The sequence below is a fragment of the Mastomys coucha genome, unplaced genomic scaffold (assembly GCF_008632895.1).
Source record: "Mastomys coucha isolate ucsf_1 unplaced genomic scaffold, UCSF_Mcou_1 pScaffold17, whole genome shotgun sequence".
Classification (NCBI taxonomy): Eukaryota; Metazoa; Chordata; class Mammalia; order Rodentia; family Muridae; genus Mastomys; species Mastomys coucha.
This window is the reverse complement of record NW_022196899.1, coordinates 21,570,309-21,576,389: the sequence shown is the minus strand read 5'-3', so window position 1 is coordinate 21,576,389 and position 6,081 is coordinate 21,570,309.

Below are 6,081 nucleotides of genomic sequence, written 5' to 3'. Positions count from 1 at the left end.
AAAAAAAAAACCAAAAAAAAAACAAAAAATAAAAAAATAAAATTAAATAAATAAATAAATTCCAAGTGTGCCCAGGAGACCCCCACAAGTTCAGACTTATACCAGGCCTCTGGCCTTGAGCACGTTGTCTCCAGTTTGCATTACTGCGCCACTAATGGCTCCGCATACCCAAGTGAAGAGTTAGATGCACTCTACACAACTTTGAGTGGACATTACCGGGAGAAAATTGTGTACGTGCATACATGTGCAGTTAGGTATGTGTGTTTGAGGTCATGGTTAAGGCATGGTTCCTCAGGAGCTGTCCACCTTGTGTTCTTTGAGGCAGGAGCTCTCATTGGTCTGGTCCCTGTCACATACTATACAGTGGCCTGACCAGCAAGCCTCAGGGATCCTCCTGTCTCTGTCTCCCCAGCACTGGGAATATACAAGCATATGCTGCCATGCCTGGATTTCTCTGTGGGTGCTGGGGATGGCACTCAAGACCTGGCAAGGACGTTATCAACTGAACTATCTCCCCAGCCCAGTACATTATCTAAACAAACAGAAGCAGGGTGTGGCCTGGGTGGAGAACAGAATGTCTTAGTCATTAGCTCTGGCGATTGAGATCTGAGGTCTGGGTAGCTGAAGTGTTCCATGGACCGAGGCGTCTTGGGATACATGGGTGAGGGCTAGTCTCCATTTCTTGTCCCGTCAGGCTGAACCACTGCTTGGTCGGATACAAATTTATTGAGCTGGTTGCTGATCCATTGTTTGCCAAGGATTGGTGGGGGACGGGGGGAATCTGCAGTGGGCAGTGGTGGCCAGGACAGGCCTGGGCCTAGAAGAGGCCACAATCTCTTGAAGGAGAGATATTCTTAGAAATGTAATTAGTGTGATCTGTGTTATAAATAACAGAAAGCAAATCATAAGATAAATGCTATCTATCATGTACACAACTTTGTAAAGTTTGAAATTTAGAGAATGCTTAACTGCTTAGCTCACCTAAGTAAAAGAATTTGCTCAATTGAAGTGGCTGCAACCACTTTCCTGAACTGCACATGCCTGGCCTTTGTTCCATATTATTTCTATCACACATTTATCCATTTCTAAACAATATAGTAATTTTTAAATTGGTATTACTGTATCTATTCTGCCTTCAGTTAAAGGTTTAGTCAATACAATTCGGAAATTTTGAAGAAAGAAACCGAGTATAGCTAGAAGAGGACAACGGGAGCTGATCGACATCATGAGGTTAATTCAGGGGGGCTCTGGAGTTAAGACACTGGGCAGAAGTATCCCTATAAAGACCTGATAAAGGGAACTGTGGTCTCTCTCAAAGTTGATGCCAGAAGGCCACTGTTACTCAAGTTTGGGTTCTAGCGCCACCTAGAGGACATAATGTGATAATTCCCACTTTCTGCTGTGTGTAAGGAATCTGTTTTCAGAGGGCCTTAATTTTCTTAAAGATTCTGTGGTGTCTGTGTGTGTGTGTGTGTGTGTGTGTGTGTGTGTGTATACACGTGTGTGTGTGTCACATGTGTGCATGTGAGCTGTTGACATACGTGCTGAGAAATGAACTCGGGTCCTCTGGAAGAATGCTCTTTCTTTTTTTTAATGAATTTATTTTTTACACTCCATATTCCATTCCCCTACCCTTCCCCATTCATCATCCGACTGCTCCACATCCCACACCACCTTCCCACCCCTCTGTCTCCACGTGGATGTCCCCACCCCCCTACCCCACCTGACCTCTAAACTCCCTGGGTCCTCCAGTCTCTTGGGTTAGGTGCATCTTCTCTGAATGAACACAGACCCGGAATTCCTCTACTGTATATGTGTTGGGGGGCTCATATCAGCTGGTGTATGCTGTCTGTTTGGTGGTCCGGTGCTTGAGAGATCTCAGGAGTCCAGATTGAGACTGCTGGTCCTCCTACAGGATCACCCTTCTCCTCAGCTTCTTTCAGCCTTCCCTAATTCAACAACAGGGGTTGGCTTCTTTCTGCCCATTGGTTAGGTGCAAATATCTGCATCTCACTCTTTCAGCTGCTTGTTGGGTCTTTCAGAGGGCACTCATGATAGGTCCCTTTTTGTGAGTGCTCCATAGCCTCAGTAATAGTGTCAGGCCTTAGGACTTCCCCTTGAGCTGGATCTCACTTTGGGCCTGTCGCTGGACCTTCTTTTCCTCAGGCTTCTCTCCATTTCCATCCCTGTAATTCTTTCAGACACGAACAATTATGGATCAAAGATGCGACTGTGGGATGGCAACCCCATCCCTCACTTGATGTCCTGTCTTCCTGCTGGAGTTAGGCTCTATAAGTTCCCTCTCCCTACTGTCAGTCATTTCATCTAAGGTCCATCCCTTTGAATCCTGAGAGTCTCTTACCTCCCAGGTCTCTGGTGCATTCTGGAGGGGGTCCCCAACCTCTTATTTCCTGAGGTTGCCTGTTTCCATTCTTTCTGTTGGCCCTCAGGTCTTCAGTCCTTTTCCCTCACCAGATCAGGTTCCCCTCGTCCCCCCATATCCCTCTGTCCACTTTCCCTCCCAGGTCCCTCCCTCCCTCCCCACTTGTGATTGCTTTCTTCTTTTTAGGCATCCTCACTTGGGCACTTCAGCTTGTTGACCTTTTTGAGTTCTGTGGACTGTATCTTTGGGTACTCTGTACTTTGGGGGGGGGCTAATATCCACTTATTAGTGAGTACATACCATGCACATCCTTTTGGGTCTGAGTTGCCTCACTCAGGATGATATTTTCTAGTTCCATCCATTTGCCTGGAAAACTCAGGATGTCCTCGTTCTTAATAGCTGAGTAGTGTTCTATTGTGTAAATGAACCACACTTTCTGTATCCATTCCTCTGTTGTGGGACATCTAGGTTGTTTCCAGCTTCTGGCTATCACAAATAAGGCTACTATGAACATAGCGGAACACGTGCCTCTGTGGCATGGTGGGGCACCTTTTGGGTATATTCCCAAGAGTGGTATAGCTGGGTGTTCAGATAGATCTATTTCCAATTTTCTGAGGAACCTCCAGATTGATTTCCAGAGTGGTTGTACCAGTCTGCAATCCCACCAGCAACGGAGGAGTGTTCCTCTTTCTCCACATCCTTTCCAACAAATGTTGACACCTGAGGTTTTGATCTTAGCCATTCTGACTGGTGTGAGGTGGAATCTCAGGATTGTTTTGATTTGCATTTCCCTGATGACTAAGGATGTTGAACATTTTTTTTTAGGTGCTTCTCAGGACACATTGTATGCACTCTCTGATAAGTGGATATTAGCCCAGAAGCTCAGAATACCCAAAATACAATCCACAAACCACAAGAAACTCAAGCTGTCTCCTAAGAAGTTCTGGAATGCAGACTAATACAGAAGAGGAGACTCACAGCCATCCATTGGACTGAGCACAGGGTCCCCAATGAAGGAGCTAGAGAAAGGACTCAAGGAGCTGAAGGGGTTTGCAGCCCCTTAGGATGAACAACAATATGAACTAACTAGCACCCTCAGAGCTCCCAAGGACTATACCACCAACCAAAGAGTACACATGATGGGACTCATAGCTCCAGCTGCATATGTAGCAGGGGATGGCCAAGTTGGTCATCAATGGGAAGAAAAGCCCTTGGTCCTGTGAAGGTTCTATGCTACAGTGTAGGGGAATGCCAGGGCCAGGAAGTGGGAAAGGGTGGGTTGGTGAGAAGGGGGAAGGGGAGAATAGTTTTTTTTTTTTTTTCCCCAGGGGGGAAACCAGGAAAAGGGATAACATTTAAAATGTAAATAAAAAATATCTAATAAAAAAAAAAGAATTGTCTTGGTCATGTGTCTGTTCACAGCAGTAAAACCCTAACTAAGGCAGCGTACCTGCACACATGTGGGTGCACTCACATAGACAAGTTCACATACATATAAAATAGTTTTTAAAGACATTATTCAGGTAGAATCTATATGCCATAAAATTCAGTAATTTAAGAAATGTAATTTTGTATTTTTTATTAGTTACTGAGTTGTCCAAATTTACTGAGTTGGACACCATTGACCAGTGTTAAAACATTTTTGTAATGTGAACGGAATCTCTCTTGTCCTGTATATTAATAGTTAGTCTCCCTTCCCATTCTTAGCTGTGTGTTCTGTCTCCAGAAAGCCTTTCCTAATCTCTTTCCTATTTGGATATTTCATGTAAATGGAGTTATGTAACATAAGTGCCTTTGAGTCTGGCATAATGTTTCTGAAGCTTATCCATGTTGTACAATTTATCAGTTGTTGGGTCCCTCAGTTTCAATCAGTATCTCATTATTCTTGGTTGTTGGGTAGTATTCCACTGTATTCGTCTATTTAACCAGTAGATGAACGTTGGATTGCTTCCAATGCCTTACTACTATGAATATGTGTACAGTAATTTTCTCTCTAAGGAAAAATAACTTTTATTACTAAACAAAGTAGTACATCGATTGTGCAGAAGAGAGCTTACATCCATGACACGGGTCAGGAAGAAAGGTAAGACTAGCTGTTTGAGGGAATGTTGCCGCCAGGGCTCAGCATATACCAAGAGGCACTGGGAAGCAGGTCCTTGCAGAAGCACAGAAGGGCCATGGAGTCATTCGCGATGCGTGCTGATGGGACAGCGGCGCGAAGGAGCAGGCTAAGGAGCACCTTCTTGGGATCACTCTTGATGCTGGGGATTCATATCTCATGGCAATCCTCCCTCACAAGAAGACAGAGATCATGAGGACATCTCCAGAGGGAAGACTGGCATCAGGGGCATCGTAAGTCCATTCTCTGTGGATACCTTCCAGGCCTCTGCAGGTCGGATTTCTCATCAATACCCCTGGAGGCAATGAGGCTACTTCTCGGGGTTCTTACGGGGAGTTGCTGGGGTGTATACAGAGCACTCAGCCCAGAACCTAATGCAATTCAACATGAGTTGGGTCCAAAATACCCAGAAGCGGTAGCGGTGACCTCTGCTTACGCCCGAGAAGCTTTTACGTTTTTATTTATTTTGTGTGTATGGGTATTTATTTAGGACCGTATGGGTAAAGGTTGGAGGACAACTTCTCTCTTTCCACCGTGTGGGTCCCAAAGACGGTGCTCAGGTCACCAGGCTTGGCAGCAAGTGCCTTTTCAAGTACAATGCTGAGTCATCGGCAGCACGTGCCTTTTCAAGTACAATGCTGAGTCATCTTATCTGCCCAGATTTTATATTTTTCCCCATTAGATGTTTCTGGACTTGGATCCTGGTGAAGAGTCTACCCCCTCTTGAAGTAATAGGATACTTGTGGAAGGTGAACCTTATAAAACAAAATATTGCTTTTTTACCCAAACCACCATAACCTGGTAGGAAAAAAAAAAACACCATTGGTGATCTGAAAGGAGCCATTAGGTCTTAGAGAATGAGCACAAAATGATTAGCCTGAGAAGTCAGTGACTCATTTGTATGTAGAGATGATACTTTGGATCCTACAGAGTGCCTCCTATTTGTGGAAGATGGTTAGGGGTCCTTGAGTTTAGTCAAAACTTAGTATCCTATGAGGAGAACGATGAAAAATTCCTGGTAAAGCATCAAATGCAGCGATTTCCTGTTTTAAATAATCATTGCCGCTGCCCTTCTCCCTGTCCTTGTGTGCAGCCCGAGCCCTGTAGTAAGGAGAGCGTGGCAAGAGCCTTGCTCTGGCAAAGAGACGAGATACAGATTCAACTGCAGGAAATATACCCAAGACTCGGCCGACTTGATCGCTCATGTGTGGCGCATGCGTGCATGTGCATGGTGGTAGTAGGTAGATGGGTGGTGGTATGAGCTGGTAGTGAGTGAATGGTGATTGGGGGTGGTGGTAGTCAGTGGTGACGGCCGATGGGTGGGTGGTGGAGGGGCATTCTGCACTCACTTGTGAAGGTGGATATGGAAGCTAGAGGTTGGCACTGGAATCTGGAGTTCACTGATTCAGCTAGACCAACTGGCAAGCCCTCAGGTTCAGCCTGTCTCTACCCCACCCCCAACCAAGGCGGAGGTCACATACAAGCACCACTATGGCTTTTACATGGAGGCTTCCTAGTGACTCAGGTTCCCATGCATGGGTGCCCCCTGGTGACTCAGGTTCCCATGCATGGGTGCCCC